This window comes from Lissotriton helveticus, chromosome 3_1, assembly GCF_964261635.1.
Source record: "Lissotriton helveticus chromosome 3_1, aLisHel1.1, whole genome shotgun sequence".
Classification (NCBI taxonomy): Eukaryota; Metazoa; Chordata; class Amphibia; order Caudata; family Salamandridae; genus Lissotriton; species Lissotriton helveticus.
This window is the reverse complement of record NC_136061.1, coordinates 130,881,488-130,901,109: the sequence shown is the minus strand read 5'-3', so window position 1 is coordinate 130,901,109 and position 19,622 is coordinate 130,881,488. Positions and strand designations below refer to the sequence as shown.

The following is a 19,622-nucleotide window of genomic DNA, read 5'->3' as shown; positions in this document are numbered from 1 at the left end:
GCCCCTCTGCTAGGCTTGGACCACGTCCCTAGAAGGACATCAGTTACTGCCTCATTGAAGGGCAAAAGGGATTCATAGGTGGTAGACCCAGGCTGAAGTACTTCAGTCAGGAGATTAGTCCTGAACTGCATGGAGGGCAATCCTAGTCCGAAGACCTCGGCCGCTCTCTTAATCACCATGGCATAAAATGCCCCTCCTCCGCAGCCAGAGTTGGCAGAGATAGCATGCCAGTATCTGGGTAAGTGTCCAGTCCACTGGCCTCCGCAAGTTTCCCATACCAGTCCATCTGCTCTGCAGAGTCATCCTGGTGTACCAAAGTGTCCACGGAACCCTCCCATTCCTCTCCTGAGCCTAAAACATCTTCAAAGTGTTTAGCCGACAACATAGAACCTCTGGGTGCAATCGGAATCGGCGTTCAGCGACGCCATTCCGACTAAGTGTCATCGGGGATAAGAATGGGGCTGGGGCACCGACTTCGAGTCCGATGTCAGGGAAGGTAGCATTGCCATGACCAATATTGTCCCGGATCAGATCCCTGAGACCCATCGGTGTTGTGGCCAGAGCCAACGGCGTCGATTCCAATGGGGCCCCGTCCGACACTATGGGGCCCGAGGGCTCATCACAAGGGCCGGCCCATTCAAAAATACGGCGCATGGCCTCGTAAAATTGTTTCATTTGAGTGGGTGTCGCTCTGGCTGCTAGAAAGGGATGGACGCGCGAAGTTGAGCCTGGATTCGCCGCCACAGAACCACACCTAGGGCGCTGATGCTCCTTACCTCGTTCACCGACGGACGAGGCGAAGAGGAATTCCGCTTGGACGACTTCTTCTTGTGCCTCTTCCCGAGTGTCCCGAAAACCTTGAGTGGGCCGAAGAGGACTTGGGGCTCCGGAGTGGTCCCGCAACCTCCTTCTCTTCGATTGGGACAGGGACCTCTTTTGAGTCTCGCTGGATGGTGTCGACTGCCGGGCCGCAAGGAACTTTTTAGCCCGCTCCCGCAAGGCCTTCGGAGCAATAGTCTGACAGTCCAAACACAACTTTGATTCGTGATCGGGCTCGACACACGAGACAGACGAGATGGGGTCGTAACCGACATCATGCAGTGACAGGCACCGTAAAGTTTAAAACCTGTCTTCCTTGAAGACATCCTCGCACATGAAGTTTGAAAAAATTCCAAAGTCGATAAAACGTCGAAAAAAGGGGTAGCTCTTCCCAGATCAGCACTTCACTGGCACGGAAAGAAAGAGCTGATGTCCGCAATCCTGGGTGGTCCCAGTATAGGTGACCGCGACGTCCTTATGGACAATGACCCCCCGGACATCTTTTGTCTGACAGAGACATGGCTGCAGGATACCGATTCCACTGTATTGAATTTGGCTTTTCCTGCTGAGTATTCCATCTACACGCTCAACCGCTCTTCTAGAGGGGGCGGAGTCGCTCTTGCAGTAAAATCTTGCTACTCCTGCGCCTGGAAAGTGCAGAACATTGCTGGATGCGAAAGCGCCCTGTTCAAGGTTGCAGTTACATCGCACTTTACCTTGTCAGGGCTGCTTATTTACCGCCCACCCGGTAGCTCCGTGGCATTTCGGGAGGCCCTTCCTGAGGCAGTTAGTTCACTAGCAGTAGGGTCTGCCAATTTCTCCATCGTAGGAGACTTGAATCTCCATTTTGATACCCTGTCTCTTACCTCAGTGGGTGGGATGGTGGCGGACCTCGAGGCCCTTCAACTGTTCCAGCTGGTCTCGGACCCCACTCATAGTGGTGGCCACATTTTGGACCCCTTCTTTTCCAACTTAGAGGGGGCTACAGTGGCCTCCCCCCTCCCCCTGACTTGGTCAGACCACTCGCTCGTGACTATTTACTGTCCTCTCATAGAGGCCCCACTTAAGGCGTCGCTGCGAGCCATGCCCAGACGGCGTTGGAGCAAGTTAAAGGCGGAAGATCTCTATCGCCTTCTCACTGACGATCCACTGGGTGTAGCGGAGAACGTGGAATCTGGTTATGACCATTTCTGCGGATGGGTAACCAGAGCTCTCGACTCCCTTATCCCGATGGTTTCAAGTAAGTGTGGTCTCCGCGCCCCCAGCCCCTGGTATGATGGCAATCTGCGGGCCTTGAAAAATGTCTGCAGACGTGCAGAGAGAGACTGGAGGAAGAAGTATGACAGCAGCAAAAAAACCCTGTACACCGCTGCTGTCAAGTCTTACCACCGTGCGGTTTGTAGAGCCCGGGCTGCATATTACGCTCTGGAGTTTCGCAGCAGTGGGAATCCTGTTAAAACCATCTTTAAAGCTCTCAAGGACCTTGTGGCAAGGAAGCCTGCCGGTAATTCCATCACCTCTAATACCCACTGTGAAGCGCTGGCGGCTTTCTTCCTGGAGAAGGTCCAGACCATCTATAGGGCCTTTCCCACTGCTGCACAAACCAGCGCGGGGTCATCCATCCTGCCGGATCGGGTGGTATTAGACTCTTTCCTCTGTCTCTCTTCGGAGTCTTACACGGCCTTGGCTCTTCGAGTCAAGTCTGGGTCGCCGGCTGACCCGCTCAAGCCACTAATGTTCAGAGACCAGACTTTTGCTCGCCCGGTCTGTGACCTAATCAATATGTCGTTATCATCTGGCCAGGTGCCTTTGAAATGGAAGCATGCGGTAGTGATGCCCATTTTGAAAAAACCATCTCTCGACCCTACAAAATCGGAGAACTACCGCCCGATCTCGCTTCTCCCGTGGCCAGCCAAACTCGCGGAGGTGCACGTTAACACCGCCCTCACTGATCATCTGTCGCGTACCAACACTCTGGACGATACCCAGAATGGTTTTCGGGCTGGCCACAGCACGGAGACAGCATTGTTATTCATGGTCGAGCACCTGCGGGCAGTTCTGGATGCAGGTCAAACGGCGGCGCTTGTTTTGTTAGATCTAAGCGCCGCCTTTGACACGGTCTCCCATGAAATTCTCCTGCAGCGTCTTGAGGAGATAGGGGTGACCGGCACTGCATACCAGTGGTTTCGTTCGTTTCTCACGGACCGTTCCTTCTGTGTGGCTGCCCCGCCCTATCAGTCCAAACGTCATCCTCTGTCTCTTGGGGTCCCACAGGGTTCCTCGCTGAGTCCCACGTTGTTTAACATCTACGTGAGGCCGCTGGCTGAGGTTGTGAAGCTCTGTGGTATGACCATGGTGTCGTACGCAGATGATACCCAGCTAGCGGTCACGATCAGCGGGGACTCCGGGGTGGATGCCCCAAGATTCAGAGAAGGACTTCGGGCGGTGGCTGGTTGGATGACGTCCAACTGTCTCCAACTAAATGCCAAAAAAACGGAGGTGATGGTCTTTGGTAAGCGGACGGAACTATGGGGAGACACTTGGTGGCCTCCTGAGCTGGGCCCCACCCCCACTCCGGTTGTGGAGATCAAGAATCTGGGGGTTTGGCTGGACCCCTCCCTCAATTTTGTTGGCCACACCAAAAGGACGGCGGCGTGCTGCTTCGGCATCCTGCACAATTTGAGACCTGCTCTTAAGTACTTCGATGTCGCAACCCGTCAACTCGTGGTACAAGCAACGGTTCTGGCTCGGCTGGACTATGCCAGCTCCCTTTTTATAGGGCTAAACCAGGCCGAGCTGACCCGTCTTTAAAGAGTGCAGAACGCAGCGGCCAGAGCAATCGTAGGTCTTCCTAGGTTTTGCTCGGCCATTCCAACTCTGCGAGCCTTGCACTGGTTACCCGTTAGGCAGCGGATCCACTTTAAAGTGCTGTGCATGTCTTTTAAGATTCTGAAGGGTTTGTCACCTCCCTTATTGCGTCAACTCTTGCGCCCCTACATCCCGGGCCGCACTTTGCGTTCTCTAGACCGAGAATTAGCAGTAGCCCCTCGTTTCAAACTCAGTCGGGCGGGGGGTCGCTCCTTTAGGGTGCGGGCAGCCGCACTTTGGAACGCTCTCCCCTTGAACGTCCGAACTCTTGGCGACTTGCTCTCCTTCCGCAAGGCCGCTAAAACCTTTCTGTTTTCCCAGTTATGTTAAATTTTAAACTCCTTTTTAATATTCTCTGTCTCCTGTTGTGTTGTGTTCGCCACCTTGTCGGTGCGCCAGGACGCTCCTTCGCTGGAGCAGCTGTGCGCAATACAAATATCACTAACATAACATAACATAACATAACTGATAACGACGCCAACATCACGCATAGCTGAATCGAGCCACTCGACAGCAAATGCAAGGGGTATTGCTCGAGCAAAAGTTTGCGGATGCAGCCTGCCATCTGGGAAATTCAAAGGTAGGGAATCTGTAGCTAGAAGTCTCTATCTGATACCTTTGCTACAGCTACTTTAGGAGCAGAGCCAACAACATTTTGTTCGACTATTCAGGTGCAAATGTTTTTCCTCTTTTTTTGCAGTTTTATATACTGCAACCTCGACCCAACGGTATTGGAGCGCTTTACAAAAGAACCCTCATTTAATTTTGTAGATCTGGGAGATTGAGTGAGTCTTTCAGAATTATAGGATGTTGAGCCGAGACTGAAACTGAACCTGGTTCCTCAGTTCCAAAGTCGGCAACCCTGGATGTTACACAACCTCCTTTGGAGGAGACATTGTTTTTTGAAGAGTATTGTAGGACGGTAAATTCCAGAGAAGGGCCTAATTGAATAATGCTTAACACTTGCCTGCCTAAAGTAATGCTCAGTCACACTGCCAAAGGTTTGATTCTTACCTAATTCAGTTTCTATACTGGCCGGTCCACCTAATTGTGTAGCACACCAGGTGGTTTGTTTGATAAGGAAATACACTTTTAGCACTATTGTAGAGTAGGCATGACCTGGGACTGGAAAGAGCACCTCCACATGAACAAAGACCTGGGACTGGAAGGAATATTTTTTTTAATTGAAGAGAAGTCAGCACACTTGTGGCTTTGGCACCCATTCTGATTTTTTTAAGCACATTAACCATGTGTTTTGACAAACTAATGTTGGTTGAAATTATTTATTGCATCTTTGCTTGGTCTTCGTGCTAAAATACCATGCTGCACAGCACACTATAATCTGAGGATGTTTCATTTTTATGGATTGCTGCCATTTTGGAACTCTGGACAGAGAGAGGCTGCAAAACAGCTCTCACTGCATGTACTTTTTTCCTTAAATACGGTAACTATTTTGGACGAACTACTTGGTTTGTGACAGGTTTGTACACGCCCATGGTATAGCACACAAAACAAAGTTTAATACCCCCATAGGTTGGACCTGAATCCAGTAAATGGCGTTAGAAACTGCCAGGTCACATTACAATGTCTTAGGCCTTAGTTTTATAATGTCATATTGAACACGTTTCTGAGATTAAATTAAAAACAGGACATTAATTTAAAGATGCCTTTATGGACTCCCACATAATGGTCATATTTAATCCTTTCAGTGCTGCGCGAATTCCGCTGCGGTGCTGAAGGTTCTAAAGAACCTATGGACCCATGACGGAACGGTTCCGTCATAAGCACAGGCCACCCGACGCTCATGACGGAACCGTTCCGAGCACCGAAGGGGTTAAGACAGGTGCATGTGCCCAACTGCATGTTTAACCCCTTGCATGCTGTGCACATTTTCGCACAGTGCGGGTGATTTAATTAATGGGTGGGATTCGGACGGTCCCCAGCCGTCCTCCGCACACGCCCAATGTGTCGTCAGACAGCCGGGGGCCATCCGCAGCACGCAAGGGGTTAAAGATTGTAAACTGGGCTTAAGAGTCCTATGGCTATGTACATGTTGATAAATATGTACAGCTAAATGAACAAGTTACTACTTACCTTCAGTAATGCTTTTTCTAGTAGAGACCACATAGCCGCAAATTCTTCACCTTTTTAATATTACCCAGGCATCAGACTGGATCTAGAAACCTTTCAGCAGTACTTCTATGCATCAGCAGTTGGCATTGCGTGATGTCCCCAAAAATAAACTGGTGTATCCAGTGTGCAGATTCACCTTTCGAATATATACCAAAGCACCTATTTGGAGGCCGGTCTGTGAATGGACCCAAACGACAAGGTTCTGCACAAACGAGCGGGTAATATGCTACTCTCGGTGAACCAGACTATACAGGCAATAGAACTTTGTGAAAGTATGGAGAGATGCCCGCAAGTTGCCTGTCAAATGTCCAGGACAGTGACTCCCCGTGCCAACGCAGCTGTAGCAGCTTTGTCCCTGGTAGAAAATAGCACACTTCCTTCGAGATGCTGCTTTTAAGCCAATACATAGCAGATCCAACCAGAGAAGGTTTACTTGTGCACAGCCATGCCTCCAGAGAACCATACAAAGAGCTGATTTTCTACCGGTGGTCTTTGGTACGCTCTATATAGAAGCTCAATGTTCTCTTGGGGTCCAAGTGGTGGAGTCTCTCTTCCTCCTAAGAGGGGTGTGGTGAAGCATAGAAGGCTGGCTAGGTGATATTTTGACCGACGTGGAATGGTGTCACAACCTTAGGCAAGAATGAAGCTCTTGCCCAGAAAACAAGGTTTTTGGTTAGAACGTGGTGTAGGGCAGGCGAACACAGAGCCTGAAGCTACATCACAAGGTGCGGCAATGGTAGGACGATGAGAAACACTGTCTTGAGGGTGAGGAGCCTCATAGGGCAGTAGCTCAAAGAGAGTGCACATCAGAAATGGGAGGATCAAGTTAAGGTCTGATGGGATAGGGAGAAAACAAATGATGTAAACCTTTTAAAAGGGGCATAACAACTTAAGACTTAAACAAAGAAGGCTGACTTGCTAACCGCAAAAAGGTCCATACAGCCAAAAGATTTCCCTTAACTGTGCCCAGAGCAAGGCATTGCTGGGCTACAAACAAAACGAACAACAAAACGTCAGATAGTTTATCATGTAGGGGGTCAATCTGACGTGTGCCGTATATTTACAAACTTCTCCCAATGGCAGGCGTATACCATTTTTGTCGAGTGAAGTCTTGCTGGCAAGATGACATCTAGCACCTCCAAGGGAAAAGTCGAAGTTGTTCAAGTATCACAGTTGAATCTCCATGCATAAAGGTGGAGACTGAGGGCCCGGGAGCAAAATCCTGCCCTGCTGCTACAACATCAGATCCTCCCATAGGGGCATCCCAGGAGTTCTGGATACCTTACTCTCCGCCCTCAAAGACTACTTGGGCCTGGTCGGGTTTGATCTCCCTGAGAACTCTGGGGAGGAAGAGGTATCGGCAAAAAGGCTTATAGGAGTCTCATATTCCAGTCTAGCCAGAATGTAAGTCGGAGTGAGAGCTGCTTAAGAAACTCCAGCGCACAGAATTGCTGACATTGCGTATTCTCAGTGGTGGTGAAAGATCTAGCCACGGCTCTCCTCAGTCCTAAAATAGACCTTGCACCACCTCTGGTTGGAGAGCTACCTCTGGAGGCAGATGCCATTCGTGCTTCGTGAAGCATCAACAGCCGAGTTTCTCCGCACTGGCATTTAGCGATCCGGCTAGGTACTGAATGACCAGGAAAATGTCCTGACATTCCAGCCATGTCCCAAGGCGCAAATACTCTTGCCACAGAGTTCACAACCCCACTTTACCCTGTAGAACAACATGGCGGTTGTTCGGTCCGTGAACGCCTGAACCAGATTCTTTTTGATGGAGGGCAGGAAAGTTTTCGATGCCAAGCGAATAGCCCTGAGTACCAGAAGATTGATGTGTCGCTAAGGCTTTGCCGGAGACCACCTCTCCCAGGTGGCCGCCACAGCCTAGAAGTGATTAACAAGTTACTTACCTTTGGTAACCTCTTATCTGGTAGAGAATATATCTAGTTGCAGAATCCTTACTTTAGAATAAATCCCCATACGTCAGCCTGATCTGGCAAATGTTATGGGATCAGTAACCCTGCGTGCCGGTAGGTGGTGTTAGCCATGCCGGAAGTGCGATACCTATGTAGGCGCCATCCCAGCAAGCTGACATCAGCTTCATTTTGCGACTTTGCATGCCAGGAGAGCAGAGCCACAGAGAACACTGATCACTGGTGTGTGAAAACAGGGCCCTGAAAAGATAACAGTCCTGTACCTTATAATCCATTTGCAGAGTGTTGAGGATGGGTGGGTTGGTAAGGAACTTGCAGCTAGATACAGTCTCTACCAGACACGGCATTACTGAAGGTAAGTATCTTGTTCATCTGATAAGAGAATTCTAGCCACATTTTCCTTACCTTAGAATAGATACCGAAGTAATAAGTCCCGGGAGGTGGATCTAAAAACTTGATTTAGACTCGAAAGTTCTGCAGGACCGAATGGGCAAAGTGCCCATCCTGATGGACCTCACTGTCCAGGCAGCAAATCTTTGTGAACGCCTGTAACAAAGCACACGTTGCAGACTGACAGCTGTCCAGTAATGTCCGCATGCTAACATAGTGGTTGCAGCCTTTGCTCTGGTAGAATGAACATGCATGGCCTCTGTGCATTGCTTCTTGGCCAACGCTTAGCAGATTTTAATCCAGAGCAAAATCCATCTGAAGCTGGTTACGTTTCTACACTGCCTTCCCTTTCTTTGCTCCGACATACTCTTTGAAGAGTTGAGCGTCCACCTGGAACAGTTGTGTGTGGTCAAGGTAAAAAACATCTCTCTTCTTGGGTTCAGCCAGTAGAGTCTCTCCTCTTCCTTAGAGGAATGAGGTGGAGCGTAAAAGGTAGGCAAGGAGATGGACTTGCCTATGTGGAACGGGGCGACTACATTCGGCAAGAAGGATGCTCGAGTCCGAAGGACCAGTCTGCCTGGGTAAAAAGACATTCACGGAGGCTGAGATGACAGCCCCTGCAGTTCACTGACCCTCTGGGCAGATGTGATTGCCACAAAAAAGGCCGTCTTGATGGTGAGGAGTCTAAGAAGGCAGTAATGCAGCAGCTCACAGGGATCACACATTAGAAAAGGAAGAACCAAATTGAGGTCCCAATAAGGCATAACAAAGGGAGCTGGAGGAAACGTGCTGAAGACCTTTAACCCCTTGCATGCTTCGGACAGCACCCTGCCGTCCGACGTCACAGTGGGCGTGTGCGGAGGGCTGTCGAATTCCCGCCCACTATTCAAATTGCCCGCACAGCGCGAAAATGTGCGCAGCGTGCAAGGGGTTGAGGAACTTATTTACAATAGGCGACTTGAAAACAGCTTGGGATACCAGACTCTCCGAGCCCAACCCAAAGCCACATGGATGACTTAGGCACGGTCGTTCCTGATCTTCTTGAGGAATATGGGCAGGAGTGCTATTGGTGGAAAGGCTTACAGAAGGCCGGAGCTCCACTTGAGACTAAAAGCATCTCAGAGCGAGAGTTGCCTTTGAAACTCGAGTGTGCAGAACTGCTGACATTATGCGTTCTTACCGGTGGCGAACAGATCTAACCAAGTCTCATCCCACTGCTGAGAGACCTTGCACCACCTCCGGTTCGGAGATGCCACTCGTTATCTGCTAGGCATCTTCAGCTGAGTTCATTCGCTCTGGTGTACAGAGAGCCCTCCAGGTGTTGAACCACTAGGGAAATGCCCTGTCATAACAGCCATGTCTAGAGATGCAGGGCTTCTTGATAGAGGGTCCATGAACCCAACCACCTGTTTGTTGCAGTACAACATGGCGGTGATGTTGTCAGTAAACATCTGCCCTAGCCTCACCTTGATGGAGGGTAGAAATGCCAACCGGTTCACACATAGCTCCATCAGGTGGATGTGGAGTCAGGATTCCGCCAGGGACCACAGTCCTCGGTTCTCCACCTCTCATAGATGGCTGCCCCAGCCCAAGAGTGATGCGCAAGTTACTACCGTCAGATATGGTTGCGGATGGGAAAGAGGTCAGTCACTGACCGAATTGCGTCTGACACCACTGCAGACCGTTTGTAGTGTGGAATTTTAGTTCGTGTACTGAACATCATCTACGCCATCTTGCAGACTCACGTATGAACATACACGGCAGCCATTTTAGGTACCATGGTCTCCCTGTTCACGATCGCCCGTCAGCGCGCTTCCTTGAACCTTGCAAGCCTTCCCCGCGCACCCTGGCTGCCCCCGCACTCACATGCACAAGTCATGAACCCTCCCCTCCCATGACTCTGTCTCTGGGAATCACACCCCGCGCCTGACCAACACCTCCTTTCCTTTGATGAATACCCTTCCTTTGATGACCCCTTCCTCCGAGCCTGATTGTCTGCACGGACCGCTGGTCATCCCTCAGCCTGAGGATACAGTTTATTGCCCACTACTGTATGTACTCGCCTCTCTCAAAAGGAGCCACTATTGATCATGACCTCCCCACCCCTGAGATTCGATCAGGCGCACACATTCCAAAGGAATCGGCAGAACACTCAGCTGCGTGATAGCCCCCTCCCATTGTATGAGGGGTAAGGGCCTCTACTGTTGTCATGTGTTGGAATGGGCCGGAACTGGGGGGGTGCCGGGGATGTCATCCTCACACTTCACAAAGTCTTTGTTGTAATAAAGAGCGTTCACATGTCTTAAACCAGTGTATAAAAGACCAGGTCTCAGAGAGGCTGAGAGAGCACCTCGAGACGATACCTTGTTGTCCGATCTGATGTGTTCTACTCCGTCAGAATAAAACCTGTTTCCTGTCTTCCTGTCTCCAGCGCCTGCCTCTTTATTGGATAACTTCGTATGGTATTAGAGGCGTTTAACGCCGGGCAAATTTAACTTAGGAAACATCAACTAAATCGCCTGACCATTTTGAAATTGATCTTTATCAATTGGCGTCCCAAACGCGGGGCCCATCAGCGACACGTTGATCCAGTGGGAGAGGTCCCGACGATAGAGTGAACGACTGCAACGATCGGGAGAGCTCCTGTCCGATAGACCCTCGTCTGACAGCCGATCATCTGAACTTCACTGATTCCGAGCAGACCTCTCCCGAGTGATCTACGGTCCTGACTGGGAACCACCAGGAGTGCCGCGATAGCAACAGAGAGTAGAGGACGATCGGGCGCTGGAAGCGGAAGACGAGAAACGGTCCGTGCGGTCCGGGTAAGGTCGTGACACACGACAAATTGCTAAATTGATTGTTTGATTGTTTGAAAATACTAGTATTACTCGTTTTATTGTCTCTGAGAGATTCTCTATTTGCAAACAAGCACAGAGTCGCCATACTCTGTTTAGTCTTTGCAGATAGTGAAGGATAGGTAACGCGGACTTTTGTCCCCCATTGTAATCTGCCGTGCCTATTTTTCTCCCCATTGATTGATTGTTTGAATCGAGCATTGAATTGTTCGAAGTTGGTTCTCTTAAGGATCTTCTCTGCCTACAAACGGGGAAGAATAGGAATATTCTCTCTCCCTTTGCAGATAGTGAAGGGTAGGTAACGCAGGCTTTTGCCCCCAATTGTAACCCGTCGTGCCTATTTCATTCCTCATTGATTGATTGTTTGTCCAAACATTGACTGTTTGGAATTGGTTCTTTCTGGAGGTATTCTCTGTTTGCAAACAGCGTAGAATAGAATATTCTGTCCAGTCTTTGCAAGTAGTGAAAAGATAGGTAGTGCAGGCTTTTGCCCCCCCATTGTAATCCGTCATGCCTATCTTCTCCCCATTGGTTAGTAGTTGGGTCAACCCGGACCGCTTATTAGAGATGAACCATCCAGCTCCATTGGAAGGCACCCCTAATAAGGACATGTTTACTAAGCAAGGACTAGTCGCTATAGCTTATAGTAAGTTATGGCATAAATATACAAAAAAGGATCCCGAAAGTCAGTGGCCACTGATAGGTTCTTTTGATGAAAATAAAATAAAAACGTTAGAAGCAGCTGTAAAAATAAATAAGGCAACGCCCACTATGCGCGATAGTATTGGCATGTGGCGCAAAGAAGCAGAACAGCGAAGGAAAAGAGAGGAAGCAAAAATAGTGAAAGAGCTACGAAAAGCCGCCCATCTGGCCGCAAAAGAACTAGATGAAGAAATAAGAAGAAAAGAGGAAGTTAAACAAACACAAGAATCAGGACTGGCAGGCCAATGCCCTGTCAGGACCCCCCCTACGCTCTACCCGGAGATGCCCTCCAAACAGCGGGCAAATGACGAGTTACTGCTCGGTCCTCCAATTATCTACATGCCCCCTCCTTATGCTCCCTGCCAGCCTCTAGCACAACACTCACCAGTTCAAAATACAGGCGAGGGCGACCCTAGCGCTAGTGCCCCGGCTCTTACGACCTTCGCACCGGCCGCATTGGTAACAACACCAGATGAACTCGAGACTGGCAAGCAGCTAACAGCCAGACCAAATAGGTTGAACAAAGATGAGCGGGATGGAAACGACAAGATAGCAAAAACATTGGTAGAACGGAAGGAGAGCGAAGAATATACGATGAATATGCACAATTCACATGCCGGTAGTCACCGACGGCATTTCATTTTACGGTTCAGCTACCACACCCTGAACGCGTATGAGGATAGGTACCAGAATAAGGGTCCTGCTAAACTGACGGCTCTATATAGAAGGGTCGATGTTGGAGATGGGACTGAGAGCGATGTGACGGACCTCTTCATGCAAACGCTTGAGGTCTTCCGCCACCTCGCGGAACAGAAACCAGAGGTCAAGATCAAAGTCCCTGAGACGATTGAACCCCTATTAGAAGCAGCCAACACTATGATGCCTATCAGAGAAGCCGCCCCCTACTGGGTTCCCCTAAGAGGTCAGGGAACAAACAATGATATCAACCACGCAGATGCAAAAGGGAGGGTTGTGTACAACTGGGTTTACCAACCATGGGCCTTCGATACGGTGTCTCACGAAGTGCTTCTTGAACGACTAAAGGGCGTAGGACTGGAGGGAGTGGCACTGACATGGATGAAGAGCTTCCTGTCAGGCCGTTCTCAAGAGGTCAGGTTGGGCTCCCACAAATCCATCTATAGGGAGCTCAACAAGGGAGTGCCACAGGGATCTTGCCTAAGTCCCACACTCTTCAACGTGTACGTGGCCCCTTTGGCCGCCTTAGCAAGATCATTTGGGTTTACACCAGTGTCGTATGCTGACGACACCCAACTCCTCTTTCCCTTTAAAGATCTAACCCCTGCAATACAAAGATCTTTTGCAGAGGGGATGAAAGCAATATCCACATGGATGTCATTAAATTGCCTCCAATGTAATATCGGAAAGACTGAGGTAATGTTGTTTGGGCATGCAGCTACACACTGGACACCGGATTGGTGGCCCCTGGAATTAGGCCCTGTTCCCACCCCTAAAAGCATGGTGAGAAACCTTGGAGTGTTATTAGACCAGACACTCACCTACAAGGACCATGTAAACCAGGTGGCGAGCACCTGCTTTCAAGCTATTGGAATGTTAAGAAGAGTGTTCCCCTATCTGCCAGACTGCCATAGGAAAACACTCGTGCAGGCATTAGTCATCAGCAGAGTAGATTACTGCAACGGCCTCCTTTTAGGAGCGAACGAAGGGCAGCTTAAAAAGTTGCAAGTGATTCAAAATACGGCAGCGAGGGTAGTCCTCAATGCCCCTCCTAGGACTCCCTCCATCCCTCTGCTGATTAGGCTCCACTGGCTGCCAGTGAGGGCACGAGTACATTTTAAGACCTTATGCACTATCCACAAAAGCATGATAGGCAAAGGCCCAAAATATCTGGCCAACCTCTTTCTGCCCTATGCCCCTGGACGCACCCTTCGTTCCGGCAGCCAGCAGCTTTTGCAGGTGCCCAGAATAAAGAGGTCCAGACAAGGAGGGCGAGCTCTGGCCCATCTTGGACCAAAGCTCTGGAACTCCCTACCTTCTGAGATGAGAATACTCACTAACCATCTGACCTTTCGTAAGGTCTTAAAAACGTACCTATTCCCCAGCATCTGATCCCTCTCTGTTTATATGCATTACGCACATCTATCTGAGGATATTCTTACTGGCAAAGCGCGGAGATACCCCTTCGGGGGTCTATTCAGGCGCTATAGAAGAATATAAAATAAAATAAATAAAATAAATGGGATCGGCAAGATATTTTAACTTTTAGGCAAACCCTGCCCGATTTAAGAAAGAACCCTACAGCATTTTATACCGAACTAGGCACAGCCTTGGGCTCAACCATAATGACTCTATCGGACATTGATTTGTTTTTCGGGTTGTGTCTGCCGGCCGATGTGTGGAAGCAAATCCGGAAAGCCGACCACACAGATCTGTTCGGACACACCTGGAAACAACTCAATGAACTAGATAGGCAGCGAGAGCCCGGAAAGAAACCTGTAAAAGACATACTGGAACTCCCCGAGAAAATAGTGCAGAAGCTAAAGACGTTGATCCCAGAGAAGAAGGTAGACTGGTCGGTAGTCACGGCTTGCCGCCAGAAACCTCAGGAGGACGTATCAGAATACTTCTCCCGATTTGAGACGGTTTTCTCCGACTACAGTGGCCAAGATATGACCACCGCAACCGGACAACACCTATTCGTGCAAAACTACGTAAAGGGGCTATCGCAAGAGGTCTCCCAAAAGTTACAGACGAGCGAGAGTAGTTGGGGAGCCTCCAAACCTGCAGCTATCCTTCAGATGGCTCAGTATTACGAACACCAAAAGAACGAGAACGAGAGGGCGACTGAGAGAAAGAAAAAGGACTTAAAGGAACGAGTGATGATTGCTCAATTGCAGGGAGTGACTACAGGAAGGGAACGGTATAGGGGAAACTACCAGTCGAATGCTCCTAGGAATCCGCCCCTTAGAGACCGCAACCCCACACCCGGCGCTCCACGAACCGACCTCGATGAGAACCAGTGTGCATTTTGTAAAGAATTTGGACATTGGAAGTCTCAATGCCTGGCCCTTCGGGAAATGATTAAAAATAAAGAGACAAGGGACATGACAAATGGCCCCAAAACTGGAGGGCAGGGACGAGGGCAGACCCACGACACCACCAATGACCGACCTGGCAGACCAAACACATTTGACCGCCCCCGACAGAATCAGTGCCAACAGTCCGACTGCAACAATGCTCACGACTCTGCATAGGACTGCCAGGGGCAAGGGAGGGATCCAGTCGAGCTCTGTGTTGACCAGCAAGGTCCTTACGTCACTGCTAAGGTCCTGGGTACAAAGTCTCCATTCTTGGTAGACACTGGAGCGACACGTAGTGTATTATCAAAGCGACTGATTCCAAGGGCACCCTTGTCTGGCTCACACATTACATCGATAGGTTTCGATGGAACGCCCTCCACTAATCCCCTGTCTGTACCTATTCCCTTTGACCTAGGAAACAATCCCACTGACACAACATTTCTGCTCTCCTCCAAGTCCCCTGACGCCATTATGGGTATTGATTTACTGAAACATTTCCGAGCTACTATTAGGTGTTCCCCGGATGGAGTCCGAGTCATCCTGTACGACAACCCGAGCATGTCCAGACCCTACCCCGCACGACATATGTACACCATAACAGATGCTGACCTATCCTTGCTCGATACCCTACCCCTGTACCTATGGGCCAGAAACGACTCGGATGTAGGACGAATGATGATCGATCCTGTACACATAACTGTTCGACCAGATGCAATACTCCCGAAACTCCCACAGTACCGGATATCACCCGAAGGCGAGAAGGCATTGGTAGCGATTATTCAGTCCTTGGTAGATGCAGGAGTGGTAGAGGAAGTGGTTAGTAATGTCTGCAATAGCCCTATCCTACCCATTATTAAGAAGCAAGGTGAAGGAGATGAGAAAGCATACCGCTTCATCATCGACCTGCGAGAAGTCAACAAAGTGGTGGTACCACAGTACCCCATAGTCTCAGACATCGCCACCATTCTGACTCTCATCCCGTCCACTGCCACCACCTTCACCGTTAACGCCAGATTACTCCAAGCCCTTCTCCCTCTTCACTCACGAAAGGGAGGGATGCGCATTGTCTGTCCTAACTCAGCCCATCGGCGCCAAACAACGCCCTTGTGCCTATTTCTCTGCCACTCTTGATCCAGTCGCCAGAGCACTACCTGCCTGCCTTCGAGCAGTAGCCGCCGCTGCTGTCTCTATCCGCCAGAGTGAGGGAATTGTACTTTCGAACTCTCTCACGGTATTAGTACCCCATGCAGTTGACACCCTTTTGAACCAGACCAAGACTCAACACCTGACTAGTGCACGACTGACAGGGTACGAATTGACTCTACTTGCACCCCACATCACTCTGAAGAGATGCACGACATTGAATCATGCTACACTGTTACCCTTGCCTGAAAATGACCCCGATGTGCTCCCTATACACGACTGTGTGACCCTCACGGACGAACAGACTAGGAGTAGAATTGACCTCCGAGACATTGCTTTTACAGATCCGGATGGAGAACTATGGGTAGATGGCTCTTGTATCAAACTCCCAGACGGCACCACTTCAGCGGCCTATGCGGTGACGACAGCCCGAACAGTAGTTGAAACAGCTCGCATCACACAACGATCCGCACAGGCGGCCGAACTAATTGCCCTCACACGAGCATGTATCATAGCAGCAGGAACCACGGCGAACATTTACACGGACAGTCAGTATGCCTTCGGGGTGGTTCATCATTGTGGGCTCCTGTGGAGGGAAAGGGGATTCCTGACGTCCCACGGCAAGCCCATCCTTCACAGAGATCTAGTCTCCGCCCTAATTGAAGCAGTTCTTCTCCCCAAACGATTAGCAGTAATCAAATGCCAGGCACACAAGAAGGTGACAGACTTAGTCGGACAGGGAAACGCACTAGCCAACATCACTGCCCGAACCACAGCTGAGAATAGGACGACGACACGCATATATGTGACCAGGTCACAAGCAGAAAAATGGACCCACGCCAGGGAAACGATTAGGGACATCCAATCGGCCAGCACACCACACGAACTGACTGAGTGGGCGTGGGTGGGTCTAAGGGACGATGAAGGCTGCTGGCGGACAAAAGACACAAACAAATGGTTGCTGCCCGACTCATACTTGATCCCCATACTGACAATGGCACACTCCCCTGCACACATAGGTTCTGCCCCCATGGTTGAACTCATTTCCAAAGTCTGGCACAACAACAAGATCCCCGACTCAGCCAAACGCCTGGTCCAGCAGTGCCTTATCTGCCTACAACACAACCCCGGGAAAGGAACTGTGGTACCCCGGGGAGGGTTTGGGATCCCCGACCACCCCTTTGAGGTCCTCCAGATGGATTACATCCAACTGGAGAGGTGCCAAGGCTTGAAGTACGTATTAGTCATTGTATGTGCCTTCAGCAAATGGGTGGAAGCCTATCCGACCCGTGATAACACTGCCATGACTACTGCCAAAGTACTACTGAAAGAGTTTTTCCCTCGCTACGGCCTTTGTCGAATTTTATGGAGCGACAATGGCCCCCACTTCATAGCTGAAGTTATCCAACTAATCCTGAAGGGGTTGGGGGTAAAACAGAGGTTCCATGCAGTCTTCCACCCCCAATCCGCTGGCCTGGTTGAAAGACACAACGCTACACTGAAACTGAAACTGTCAAAAATAGTGGCCACCACAGGACTTAAGTGGCCAGATGCCCTCCCACTGGCATTACTATCGATGCGCTCCACTCCCACTAAGCACCATTTGACCCCCTACGAAGTTGTGTTTGGGCGACCAATGAACCTCTGGACTGCCCCCAAACCGACCTCAATTCACGACGTCCCCGACGTCCTGCTGTCAGATTATTTATACAAATTAACTAAAACGTTGTCTGTCATTCATCAACAGGTGCAGCAGGCCATCCCCGATGCTTTCAGGGGTCCCGGTCACGATATCCAACCGGGAGATTACGTCCTAGTCCGGAATTTTCAACGGGCAAAGAGTCTGGAACCCAGGTGGACGGGCCCCTGGCAAGTACTGATCACCGCTCGGACGGCTCTTCGAGTAGAGGGGAAGAAGCACTGGCTGCATGCACACCACTGCAAAAAGGTCTCCTCGACCCTGGCCACGACAGACAATGTCAGCACCCAAGAAGAGCTCCTGAACAAAGACCGACCATCACTGAACTGCTATCCTGATACCGAGGCACTTGAACTTGCAAAACACTCTGATCCCACTGTGCCATCCCGAGAAGGGTATTTCCTGCGTCGAAAGGAGGGAGCTTCGGCTAAGTAGGCCACTGACTAAGTTAAAATCTCAGAACGGTGGCCCAAAAACAACCAAGGGTTACCCGGAGAGAAGCTAAACAAAGTCTGTGGTTCTGCCCACTACCGAGCACCTTGAAGATGAAGATGATGGAAGCGCCAGATAAGAAGATGATGGAAGCGCCAGATAAGAAGACGTCGGAAGCAACAGGAAATACCCACTACAGGAACCCAAAGACTGATAATTTGCACAAATCAAAGACAATCGCTTTCTTCATTGTCTTCCTCTTTTGCCTCCTCCTCATGACTTCCTTCTGGATCTTGGAGGAAAGCACACCCGCTCACCAGATGTTGCCGACCACTGTACAGCCAACCACCATGAAAGAGCACCACCTGATCACCCTTTCACCTCAGCTCCGAGAAAGACGTAAGGAGTTCTGGAACAATTCATTCGTACAACTGTTGCACCAGCACAAGCTTGCTGCAAATGCCACGAACTGCTGGATCTGTGGGTTGCTCCCGCATGCTACCGGACACTCCATCCCCTTCATCCCTTCTCCTTTCTCAGTTCACGGCTCCTGCCTCGCCTGGTTGATCCTCTTGCAGGAAAGCCACAAGGACAACGCCGCTTCTGGCCAAACAGTGTCACACTTCTACTATGGGTTCTGGCTGAATAAAACAGGAAAGACGTCTGCCCCCTTTTGTCCTGTGATTTCAGGTTCAGCCTTCCTTGCGAACATCCCTGCCAAAGAAAGAGTCTAAATGCAAGTGCTCCACAATCCAGCCAGACCCACCTTCTCCCACCTGCGGAAACAAACGGCTGCCACCCTGACCGTGGCCCTGTCTGTCATCAATGTCACAGGACTCGTATGCCTCGAGGGCCAGGGAACGCAGCTGGTGGGTCACAGTTCCTGTCGCATCACCAAAACATTGGTCTCAGCTGACCCCCCCTCCTTTGTTGCTTCTCCGAATATGTACTTTGTCTGTGGCACAAAGGCTTACACTTGGCTCCCGAAAGGCTGGAGGGGTACGTGCTACATCGCCTTCATTCTTCCTCCCACATACGTGGCTCCAGCCTACCATCATCTGCAAAAGCGCGCCGGAGACATTGGACAAGCCGACTCCACCGGAGCACAGTTCCTGGATGCGGCAAAGGGACTTGTTCCTCTGTGGGGCCCAATGGCAAATAGCCGCGCTATCCGACACCTGACACAGGCAGTGGAAACAACCATAAACATCACGGCTGGCATCCTTGCTAACAACACGGCTGAGCTTCAGGCAGTCAGAGGTGGCTCTTCAAAACCGCCTTGTTCTAGATGTGGTTCTGGCCGACCGTGGAGGTGCATGCCGCATCATCGGCTCCAGCTGTTGCACCTACGTGCCAGATAACTCACCTTCAGTCTACAAAGCAATCGAACACCTCCACAGACTGTCTTCAGAGGTTCACCAGGAGCAGGAAGGATGGTCGCTTGGAGGCTGGTTCTGGGACACTTTGAAGGACTGGGGATGGAGATTGTTCACGTTTATATTGATACCAATCATGATACTGTGTGGGTGTTGCTTGGGTATTCAATGTTTACCACCTTTATGTGCACTCATTTCCAACTGTATGTGCC

The 19,622-nt window shown here is 50.2% G+C and overlaps 1 protein-coding gene across 1 annotated transcript in view; it reads right to left on the bottom strand.

The window, feature by feature from the left end:
* The window catches only part of CUX1 (cut like homeobox 1), a 1,380,044-nt gene that overhangs the window by 204,155 nt on the left and 1,156,267 nt on the right, over positions 1-19,622 (bottom strand). The window lies entirely within an intron of this gene.